Here is a 12,781-nt window from a genome sequence, read left to right as displayed (position 1 = left end):
GTAGTGTACGGCCACATATTGGGTATTTCTGTAAACGGCAGAGTCAGGGTAATAAAGATACAGTCTTGTTTGGCTGTTAACCCTTGCTTTGTTAGTAGAAAACATGGGTTAAAATGGAAAATAAGGCAAAAAAATGAAATTTTCCAATTTCATCCCCATTTGCCAATAACTCTTGCGCAACACCTAAAGGGTTAACGACGAATGTAAAATCAGTTTTGAATACCTTGAGGGGTGTAGTTTCTTAGATGGGGTCACTTTTAGGGAGTTTCTACTCTAGGGGTGCATCAGGGGTCTTCAAATGGGACATGGTGTAAATAAACCAGTCCATAAAAATCAGCCCTCCAAAAACCAAACGGCGCACCTTTCACTCTATGCCCCGCTGTGTGGCCGTACAGTAGTTTACGGCCACATATTGGGTGTTTCTGTAAACGGCAGAGTCAGGGTAATAAAGATACAGTCTTGTTTGGCTGTTAACCCTTGATTTGTTAGTGGAAAAAATGGGTTAAAATGGAAAATTAGACAAAAAAATGAAATTTTCCAATTTCATCCCCATTTGCCAATAACTCTTGCGCAACACCTAAAGGGTTAACGACGAATGTAAAATCAGTTTTGAATACCTTGAGGGGTGTAGTTTCTTAGATGGGGTCACTTTTAGGGAGTTTCTACTCTAGGGGTGCATCAGGGGTCTTCAAATGGGACATGGTGTAAATAAACCAGTCCATAAAAATCAGCCCTCCAAAAACCAAACGGCGCACCTTTCACTCTATGCCCCGCTGTGTGGCCGTACAGTAGTTTACGGCCACATATTGGGTGTTTCTGTAAACGGCAGAGTCAGGGTAATAAAGATACAGTCTTGTTTGGCTGTTAACCCTTGCTTTGTTAGTGGAAAAAATGGGTTAAAATAAAAAATTTGACAAAAAAAAGAAATTCTCAAATTTCATCCCCATTTGCCAATAACTCTTGTGCAACACCTAAAGGGTTAACAACGTATGTAAAATCAGTTTTGAATACCTTGAGGGGTGTAGTTTCTTAGATGGGGTCATTTTTGGGTGGTTTCTATTATGTAAGCCTTGCAAAGTGACTTCAGACCTGAACTGGTCCCTAAAAATGTCGTTTTTGTAAATTGCTGAAAAATTTCAAGATTTGCTTCTAAACTTCTAAGCCTTATAACATCCCCAAAAAATAAAATATCATTCCCAAAACAATTCAAACATAAAGTAGACATATGGGGAATGTAAAGTCATCACAATTTTTGGGGGTATTACTATGTATTACAGAAGTAGAGAAACTGAAACTTTGAAATTTGCAAATTTTTCCAAAAATTTGTTAAATTAGGTATTTTTTGGTGCAAAAAAAAATATTTTTTTGACTTCATTTCACCAGTGTCATGAAGTACAATATGTGACGAAAAAACAATCTCAGAACGGCCTGGATAAGTCAAAGCGTTTTAAAGTTATGAGCACTTAAAGTGACACTGGTCAGATTTGCAAAAAATGGCCTGGTCCTAAGGTGTAAAAAGGCTGTGTCCCTAAGGGGTTAAGCTGCAGAGAAGCTAGCCTCAAATTTGAGATATTTAGCGAGAGACCTAGCTAGATTTGGTGAGATCTATTGAGAGTATTAAATGTGCGAAAGTCAAACACATGAGAATAAAGTAATACTAAATCCAGAATCCAAATATCATGTGTGATACTGCCTGCTTAGCTGTGTATCTAATCCTATCATGCGTGATACTGTCTGCTCAGCTGTTTATCTAATCCTATCATATGTGGTACTGTCTGCAGAGTCGTGTATCAAAGCCTATTGTGTGTGATACTGCCTGATGAGTTGTGTATCTAATCCTAGCATGTGTGATACTGTCTGTGGAGCCGCGTATCTCTGTAATTATACCTTGAGTGATACTGCCTGCTGAGTTGCATATCTAAATCTATCAAGTGTGAAACTGTCTGCTGAGCTGTGTATCTAATCCTATCATGTGTGATACTGTCTGATAAGCTATGTATCTAATCCTATCATGTATAATACTTTCTGCTAAGCTGTGTATCTAATCCTATTGTGTGAAACGTTTTGCTAGAATGTGTATCTAATCCTGTTGTTTGTGACACTGCTTGCTGAGCCGTGTATCTAATCCTATCCTGTGTGATACTGTCTGCTTAGCTGTGTATCTAATCCTTACTAAAGCCTTACATTTACACTTCTAGGTGTGAACAATAGAGGAGAGGCTGGATGTAACTTTATCAGGGACTAATCACAGAAAAGCTGGATAAAATGGTGACTAGTCAGAGCAAACAAACAGCTGATAAAGAGACAGGGCCTGGAGACTGGAGCCTTGACATAAGCAGTAAATATGAGGCCCGGACACTTAGATGATGGGACATTTGTGAGAAGCTATAATGCTAAATGCTGACATACCAGGGTTAAACACAGCCGATTTTCAGCCAAAGCCAGAAGTATAAATCCTTCCTTTACTGTATATTTGTAATTCCTTTCCAATCCATTTCTGTAGGCAGGTCTGCTTCAAATCCTCATCCCAAAAACGTTATTTGTATTTAGCCTTAGTGCATTCACATAAACATATTTTTGGTCTGCATCCAATCCACATTTTTTGAGGACCCATTCATTTCAATTGCAAAAAAAGATGTGGACAACACCATGTGCTGCCTGCATCTGAATGTCTGTTCTGTGGCCAACCCGAAGAATATAGAACCTGTCCTATTCTTGTATGTTTTGCAAGGGGAATTCTCCATTGGCAATACAGGGTGGTCCATATATATTTATTGGCAAAGCACGCAATATGAGGAGGGAGGTCGAAAGAGGATTATATACTGGCACTACTGGTAGAAACAGAGGAGCATTAAACACTGGAGCCATTAAACACATATATATATAGACCCTTCAGGGGGCATTATAATACAGGGCACAGTAACATAGAAACATAGAATGTGTCGGCAGATAAGAACCATTTGGCCCATCTAGTCTGCCCAATATACTGAATACTATGAATAGCCCCTGGCCCTATCTGAATATGAAGGATGGCCTTATGCCTATCCCATGCATGCTTAAACTCCTTCACTGTATTTGCAGCTACCACTTCTGCAGGAAGGCTATTCCATGCATCCACTACTCTCTCAGTAAAGTAATACTTCCTGATAATTGAAAACTATGTCCTCTTGTAGCAGTTTTTCTTCTTTTAAATATTCTCTCCTCTTTTACCTTGTTGATTCCCTTTATGTATTTAAAAGTTTCTATCATATCCCCTCTGTCTCATCTTTCTTCCAAGCTATACATGTTAAGGTCCTTTAATCTTTCCTGGTAAGTTTTATCCTGCAATCCATGTACCTAGTTTAGTAGCTCTTCTCTGAACTCTCTCCAAAGTATCAATATCCTTCTGGAGATATGGTCTCCAGTACCTGCGCACAATACTCAAATGAGGTCTCACTAGTGCTCTGTAGAGCGGCATGAGCACCTCCATCTTTCTACTGGTAATGCCTCTCCCTATACACCCAAGCATTCACCTAGCATTTCCTGCTGCTCTGTGACATTGTCTGCCTACCTTTAAGTCTTCTGAAATAATGACCCCTGAATCCCTTTCCTCAGATACTGAGGTTAGGACTGTATCACTGATTTATTCTGCTCTTGGGTTTTTACGTCCCATGTGCATTATCTTGCACTTATCAACATTAAATTTTAGTTGCCAGATTTTTGACCATTCCTCTAGTTTTCCTAAATCCTTTCCATTTGGTGTATCCCTCCAGGAACATCAACCCTGTTACAAATCTTTGTGTCATCAGCAAAAAGACACACCTTACCATTGAGGCCTTCTGCAATTTCGCTGATAAAGATATTAAACAATATGGGTCCCAGAACAGATCCCTGAGGTACCCCACTGGTAACAAGACCATGGTCTGAATATACTCCATTGACTACAACCCTCTGTTGTCTGTCCCTCAGCCATTGCCTAATCCATTCAACAATATGGGAGTCCAAGCCCAAAGACTCTAATTTATTGATAAGCCTTCTATGTGGGACAGTATCAAAAGCCTTACTAAAGTCTAGATAAGCGATGTCCACTGCACCTCCTCCATCTATTATTTTTGTCACCCAATCAAAAAATCTATAAGATTAGTTTGACATGATCTCCCTGAAGTAAACCCATGCTGTTTTTCATCATTCAATCCATGGGATTTTAGATGTTCCACAATCCTCTCCTTAAGTAGGGTTTCCATTAATTTCCCCACTATTGATGTCAGGCTTACTGGCCTATAGTTGCCCGATTCCTCCTTACTACCTTTCTTGTGAATGGGCACAACATTTGCTAATTTCCAATCTTTTGGGACGACTTCTGTTACCAGTGATTGGTGAAATAAATCTGTTAATGTTTTTTCTAGTTCACTGCTGAAGCTCTTTTAATAGCTTTGGGTTTATCCCATCAGGCCCCTGTGACTTATTCGTATTAATTTTAGACAGTTGACTTAGAACCTCTTCCTCTGTAAAGACACATGCATCAAAAGATTCATTAGTCTTCCTCCCTAACTGAGGTCCCTTTCCTTCATTTTCCTTTGTAAAAACTGAACAGGAGTATTCATTGAGGCTGTCAGCTAGTTCTTTATCTTCTTCCATATACCTTCCTTCTTTTGTTTTTAATTTGGCAATTCCTTGTTTTAGTTTCCTTTTTCATTTATGTATCTGAAGAATGTCTTATCCCCTTTTTTCACTGACTGAGATAATTTCTCTTCTGCCTGTACTTTAGAAGCTCTTATAACTTGTTTGGCCTCTTTCTGCCTAATCTTATAAATTTCATCCTCGTTTTTTTTATTTTTATAATTACTAAATGTTATCTTTTTGTTTTTAATTATATTGGCCACTTCTGATGAGTACCTCAGTGGTCTCTTCCTTTTTTTGCTTTTACTGACTAGCCTAATGCAATTATCTGTTGCCTTCAATAGTGCCACTTTTAAGTAGTCCCATTTCTCCTGTTGAAACTGTTCCAATCTTATAGGGACTTGTATACCTCTAATATCATTTTAGAAAAGTCAGTTTTTCTAAAATCGAAAACTTTTGTTTTTGTGTGGTGTGACTCAGTCACTGTACTTATAGTAAACCACACTGACTGGTGATCACTAGAGCCCAAGCTTTCCCCTACAGTAATATCAGATACCAAATTCCCATTGTGAATACTAAATCTAAAATGTCCTCTTTCCGGGTTTGCTTCTTAACTACTTTCTGTAGAGATAATCCCAGTAGGGGATTTAGAATATCTGTACTCCTGGCAGAACTAGCTATTTTGGTTTTCCAGTTTACATCAGGAAGATTAAAGTCTCCCATAATGATAACTTCCCCTTTCAATGTCATTTTAGCTATTTCCTCAACTAGTAGGTCATCTAATTCTTTGACTTGGCCAGGTGGTCTATATATCAGTTACCTTATGATTATCATGCTGCAACGTAACCCAAACTGACTCTAAATTGGTCTCACTAACTTGTATTAAATTAGATTTTAGGCTATCTTTCACATACAGGGCCACCCCCCCCCCTTCTTGCCTTCTCTCTCTTTCCTATATATAGAGAACCCTGGTATTGTTATATCCCAGTCATTACTCCCATTGAACCATGTCTCAGTAACAGCCACTAAATCTGTATTCTCATATGCCATTATAGACTCAAGTTCATTGATCTTATTCCCTAAACTGCGAGCATTTGTGGACAAGAATCTGATCTTGTCATTTCTTAATACTGCAAGCATTTGTAGACAAGAATCTGATCTTGTCATTTCTTAACCTATGTGCTGCTGGCATCTTCTGGCATTGTTCCGGGGGACAGGCGGACTGCTGGATTATCACTCTTTTGCCCCTCTTTCCTAGTTTAAATGCTCCTTAGCAAATACTTTGAACTGTTCACTGAGGGCATTCGTTCCCTTGAGAGAAAGATGCAAACCATCTTTCTTGTACAGTTCTTTTACATTCCAACGAGAGCTAACATGAGACACAAAGCCAAACCCTTGGTTCAGACACCATTCACCAAGCCATACATTGAATTCCTTAATGTGCATCTTCCTGTCATGTTGAAGGTTATGCACAGGCAAAATGCAGAGAATGAAACAGTCGATGCAACCTCCCTTATATCATTACCAAGTTTGTGAAAAGCTTCCTTCACCTTTGAAACTTCATTGCAAGCCAGATCATTTGTCCCAAGATGGACAATAACATCCACCTCCATTTACTGCTTTGCTTGCCTAACAATATTAAGGATACGTCGTCTGTCCCTGCTAGCGGTATCACCAGGGAGACATCTTACAAAACCATTTTCCTCACACTTCACACCTCTTATGATAGAGTCGCCCACCAACAGCTGCTTACTAACAGTCCTCACCTTATCCTTTTTGTCTTTGGCTGCCGTCTTGCATACTTTAGGCATAGGAGATGATTGTTTGTCAACCACTGTGCCTGAGCCATCCTCCTTGTTGCTCTTGCGCTCTGAAAGTGCTGTAAATGAATTATGGAGAGCACAGAATCTGCAGTAACCCATCTTCCATTTCAAGGGGGCCTCTGTGGCAGTGGCATTGTAACGTTCCCAGCCTGAGTTTGTTTAGCAGTTAATTTACAAATCTCAGATTTCAAAAATGCAATTTCCTGCTGCATTACGGAGAGCCGTCTACAGATCAGACAGCATCCAAACCTCCGAAGAGTAGAACATGAAATAAAAGCACAACAATTCCTGCACAGAACCAGGTCTGCCATTTTAAAGAGGGGAACGATTTTAAACAAACAAATCTTACTTTTTTAGTATCCACCTCCAGATTACCTTCTGAGTATATCCTGAATATCCAGTACAGGGGAGTTATAACTGCAGAGGGCATTAGAACTACATGGGGACCTGCAGGGGCAGCATTATAAATACTGAGGGCACTATGGTGATATTATTACTTGGGAATCATTGCTTTGCTCATTGAAGGAGACCGCTGTTATTACATGTAGTGATCTACTTCATACTATTGGGAGGAGCAAACACTAATGTCATCGCTCCTCCCCATATAGAATAGGTTGGGAAAGGGTTAAACCACAGTCCCAAAGTTGTATTTTACACTTCTGATTGTAAAGTAAATTTTTTATACCTTTTTCTATATTATTTTATTTACTGTCCTTCTGTGTTTATTGTGCCCAAAGTCATATTTTTACTTTACAATTAAAATATAAAACCCAACAAATACATGTGGTTATTTTTAATTTTTATATTTTACTTACAATAACACCAGCAAAAACAATCACACAAATCTAAGTACATTCTGTATAACCACACCATATACATTATATTTGCAATGGGGAAGTGCTTATGTAGCATGGCAGAAATGCTGTTTGTTAAAAAAAAAAAACTTGCTTCAAAAAATTCTTGTGTAGTGTCTTCTCACACAATAAACGTGTTAATTTACAGAATCTAATAACTTGCAACTTTCTCAGACTGTCAAATTTATAAAGTGAAGTACAGTTGGGAAGGGAATAAAACGTCCCAATGGCTGCTGGGATGCTAGTAGTTCTTTATGGCTCTTCCATGGCCGGACTCTGGGCATCCGTAGCAAGGCATTCAAGGTGTCACGGATAATGCCAATCTCTGTCAGTCCCTGCCTTAACCTATTCCGGCATCTGGATAAAATATCCTCCTTCAAGTTGCTGGGCAGAGCTCTCTTTGCCCGACTGCCATCAAAGTTCACACTCTTGACCCAGGTCATGGACATCGCATGGGGCACATGCTCTTGGAAGATTGCTTGTGCAGAACGATAAAGCTGTCCGTGACTTGTGGCAAACAATAATTCGGCCAGTTCTGTGGTGATGACAGTCAGAGAAATGTCAGGTACAGTTCTCCCAGAGAAGGCAAGGATGTCATTTAAGGGCAGATCCTGCTTTGGCTGTGCCGGTGTACTAAACCTGTATGGAATTCCAGGAGATTAAGGTCTGAAATAAAGACAAGGACTAAGCAGGAGTTGATTGATGGGATACTTCTGTGATGATGTCCTAACTGTACAACAATGCAACAATTACATTGATCATCTGTATAAAGTCCCTCCATTAGTGATAGAAAAGAAAGACCATGTAACATTCTGTATCACTAAAGCTTTTCATGTTAGCCATGGAAGAGTAAAGGGCAGACCTACTGTAGATCCATGATGTGGTCCTGGACTACAGCTGCACCAATGTAATTCATTGGGATTGGGAAATGTAAGTGAAAATGGTGCAATTGTTATTTTCTGCAGTAAACCCATAATTAAAGTTTATTAAAATTAAACCCTGAATCAGGAGTACTCAAGCATTTTTTTTTCTAACGGTCCACATACATGGGTCTGCCACTGGGTGAAGGTCCGAACCGCCCAAAAAAATGTAAGGGGGACAAAACTAGTGGCATGTAGTGCTCTGTGGAAAGTTTTTTTTTTTTTCTAAAAGTAAGCACCACGTCAGGTACCCCACACAATAAGGCCCCTTTCACACGGATGAGAATTCCATGTGGGTGCAATGTGTGAGGTGAACGCATTGCACCCGCACTGAATCTGGACCCATTCAGTTAAATGGGGCTGTTCAGATGAGCAGTGATTTTCACAAATCACTTGTGCGCTGCATGAAAATCACAGCAGGTTCTATATTCAGCGATTTTCACGCAACGACAGCAGGTTCTATATTCTGTGTTTTTCACGCAAATGCAGGCCCCATAGAAAAGAATGGGGATGCGTGAAAATCACAAGCATCCGCAAGCGAGTGTGGATGCGGTGCGATTTTCATTCATGGTTGCTAAGGAGATGATAGGGATGAAAGCAACCCCGGACCTCATTCAAGTTAATTTACTGTATTATTTTCCCTTATAACATGGTTATAAGGGAAAATAATAGCATTCTTAATACATAATGCTTAGTAAAATGTGGCTTGAGGGGTTAAAAAAAAAAATAATTAACTCACCTCATCCTGTTGTTCGCGCCGCCGGCATCATATTCTTTCTTCTTATTTCAAGACCTGCCAAAGGACCTTTGATTATGTATTCGCTCTCAACACGTGGTGACGTCAGCACAGGTCCTGCTGAATGAAGATAGAATCTGCGCTGACGTCACCACATGGTGAGAGCGATTACCCCATCAAAGGCCCTTTGGCAGGTCCTGTAAGAAGAAGAAGGAAGAAGAAAGAAGAAAGAAGAAGAAAGACGAAAGAAAGCCAGCTGTGCGAACAAGAGGATGGGTTGAGTTAATTTTTATTATTTTTTTTATCCCCTCAAGCCACATTTTAGTAAGCATTCTGTATTAAGAATGCTATTATTTTCCCTTATAACAATGTTATAAGGGAAAATAATAAAATCTACAGAACACCAAACCCAAACCCAAACTTCAGTGAGGAAGTCCGGTTCGAGTCTTGGTACCACAGTCAGTTTTTTTTCAAAAAACTGAGCAACGCAACACAATCGCAGTCAAAACTGACTGAAATCGCGTACGCACTCGCACGATTTTTCCTGATCGCAGACGCAGCACATCCGGACATGCTCGTCTGCAAGGGGCCTAAGAATGTTTTGTGTTATGTTATCCAATAGCAACATGAATGGGATTCTATAACTATTTAACTTGTAATCAGGTCTCATCCACAAGACAGAGAAATACAGGGACTGAAATCCATCAGTTTTCTCAGCAGTGGCTGGAGTGTACAGTATGTGCACAGAGCAGGGCTCCTTATCTCTGTATCTGTATAACACTCTATACACATACCTACAATAGCTTCATAGGCAATATCACACATGGTAGGATTAGATACACAGTTCAGCGGACAGTATCACACATGAAAGAATTAGATACACAGCTCAGCAGACAGTATCACACATGGTAGGAATAGATATGGAGCTCAGCAGGCAGTATCACACAGGATAGGATTCGATACACAACTCTGCAGACAGTATCACACATGGTAGTATTAGATATCCAGATAAGCAGACCGTATCACACATGGTAGGATTAGCTATGCAGATCATCAGGCAATATCACACAGGATAGGATTAGATACATAGCTCAGCAGACAGTATCACACAGGATAGGATTAGATACATAGCTCAGCAGACAGTATCACACAGAATTAGATTAGATACACAGCTGAGCAGACAGTATCACACATGATCGGATTAGATACACAACTCAGCAGGCAGTATCACACATAATAGGATTAGATACACAGCTCTGCAGACAGTATCACACATGATATGATTAGATACACAGCTCAGCAGACAGTATAAAACACAAAAGGCTTAGACACACAACTCTGCAGACAGTATCACACAGAATAGGATTAGATACACAACTGTGCAAACAATATCACACATGATAGGATTAGATACACAGCTAAACAGACAGTATCACACAGGATTAGATTAGATACACAACTCATCAGGCAGTATCACACATGGTAGCATTAGACACCCAGATCAGCAGACAGTATCACACATAGCAAAATTAGCTATGCAGCTTAGCGGGCAGTATCACACATGATAGGATTAGATACGCAGCTCAGGAGACAGTATCACACAGGATATGATTAGATACACAACTCATCAGGCAGTATTACACATAATAGGATTAGATACATAGCTTAGCAGGTAGTATCATACATAATAGGATTAGATACACAGCTGAGCAGACAGTATCACACATGATAGGCCTAGAAATAGGCTAGTTATGTTTAGCCTACTTTAGCACAACGCTAATGTCAGCCAGTTTAATTTAGGTATTTGTGATGACAGAAACCCTTTAATCTACACAACTAATATTTGGATTCTCCATCTCCTTACAGACTAAAGATGATCTTGTCTTCAGTCAACTGCAAACATCTAAATATATTGGCCCTCTTTCTTTTCCTGTTCATCTTATCCTTTGTATGGAAACGTGCAAGTATCACCTCTGGGGTGTCAACAAATATTCAAAAGTTGATTTGTCAAGGAAAAGAGAACCAAAATGAGACAGCAGTTAAAAGCCCAACGCCCCCAAAGAAACACGAGGAGGACATTATTGTCCTCATTTGGAAGTGGCCCTGGGGATATCAATCTCCTTTAGATAAGTGTCCTGAATATGGTATATTTGGATGCAAGTTGACAGTAGATAGAAGTCTATATGGTGTTGCCGATGCTGTCCTCATTCATCACGCAGATATTATGTATGACAAAAACTCTTTGCCCCAAGAGTCAAAACCTAATTTTCAGCGTTGGATCTGGTACAATATGGAACCACCACGGATTATCCAGAACTTGAAAATGTTAGATAACCTATTCAACATGACCATGACCTTCCGGCGCGATTCAGATATACATTGTCCATATGGTCAGATGGAGCCATTAAAAAGAGAGGGCAAAACTTTACCATTCCCAAAAAATCCAAGCTGGTCTCTTGGGTCGTCAGTAAGTGGTACCCTGGTGCCCCCCGCATTGCATATTATGAGGAGCTAAAGAATCACATCACTATTGATGTATATGGAGCAAAGCACAAGAAACTAAGCTGGGATGATTTCTTTGCCACCATATCTCAGTACAAGTTCTACCTCGCCTTTGAGAATTCAGTCTACAAGGATTATATCACCGAGAAGTTGTGGTCCAATGCTTTTGGATCATGGGCGGTTCCAGTTGTGTTAGGAACATCTCGGAAGAACTATGAACGTTTTGTCCCTGGAGATGCCTTCATTCACGTCGATGATTTCACAAGTCCTAAGGAATTGGCTGCCTATCTTCTAGAGTTGGACAAGGACGATGAGAAGTACAGGAAGTTTTTTAACTGGAGATTTCAATATCGTGTTGCTTTTAGTAGAGGACCATCATATCGCTACTGCAAAATATGTGCAATCATCAGAGAAAGTCCCGTTTACCAGGTCCTTCACAGTGTGGACAAGTGGTTTCTGGAAGATGTGTAATTTTTGACCTGGAAAGTTGAAAACCGATATCTCTACTCTAACACGAGTAAGTTCAAATTAAAGGACCCCATAAAGATAAAGGACATGTGAAACTAATCGAAGTAGAAGGAATCCCTTAAAGGAGCTACAGTATCAGTGGATGAGTACTGGTGCTACTCAGTGTTATATCAGCTGCTGTGGTGGTTCAGAAGCTCTCGGTCACTAGGTCATCACTCTATATTATTCTTATAAATGATGTACGAGTGTTAATTACATTTTCACATTTAGAAAATTAAATTTCACAATGGAACGAGGAGTGAATATAATTACAAAAACACAATGTAACAGCTCTTTGCAAATACTGAATACATGGATTATAAATGCTACTAATGCTGCACTCACTATATAAATATAAACAAGGTATTAAGCAAATACATTTTGATTAAAAAAAATATTTGCCCATCTACCATGGCGAGGTGACCTTACTCTAGATCAGGGGTGCACAACCTGCGGCCCGGGGGCCACATGTGGCCCTTGATACCATTCTGTGCGGCCCCCAACCATCTGGTAACAGACATGTATATCTATGTCTTGTGGCTGCTTACATGTAATTTTCATGTATTTCTCCCATTAGATAGGAGTCCTAGAAGTGTAACTAGACATTAATGGTATATAATGTGTGTTCAATATGCCATAAGTACAAAATTTCAGTTGTTAATACACCTTTAAATTTTAATTTTGGCCCTCGTCATTGGTTCAGTCTGGCAATGTGACCCCCAACCAGGAAACGTTGTGCACCCCTGCTCTAGATTGACTCCCATCCTTGTGCCTCTGGGCTTCACGTGAAATCAGAGAACAATGGTGGCTACTGGTTAGAGTGTAAATCCAACATGAGGG

The 12,781-nt window shown here is 39.8% G+C and overlaps 1 pseudogene; it reads left to right on the top strand.

Annotated features, from left to right (window-relative positions):
- Positions 1–12,489, top strand: part of LOC122946089 — a 442,759-nt pseudogene extending 430,270 nt beyond the window's left edge.
- The last annotated feature ends 292 nt before the right edge of the window (positions 12,490–12,781 follow it).

This window comes from Bufo gargarizans, chromosome 9, assembly GCF_014858855.1.
Source record: "Bufo gargarizans isolate SCDJY-AF-19 chromosome 9, ASM1485885v1, whole genome shotgun sequence".
In the NCBI taxonomy this organism is placed as follows: Eukaryota; Metazoa; Chordata; class Amphibia; order Anura; family Bufonidae; genus Bufo; species Bufo gargarizans.
The sequence above is the reverse complement of the archived record's forward strand: the minus strand, read 5'-3'. Positions and strand labels throughout refer to the sequence as shown.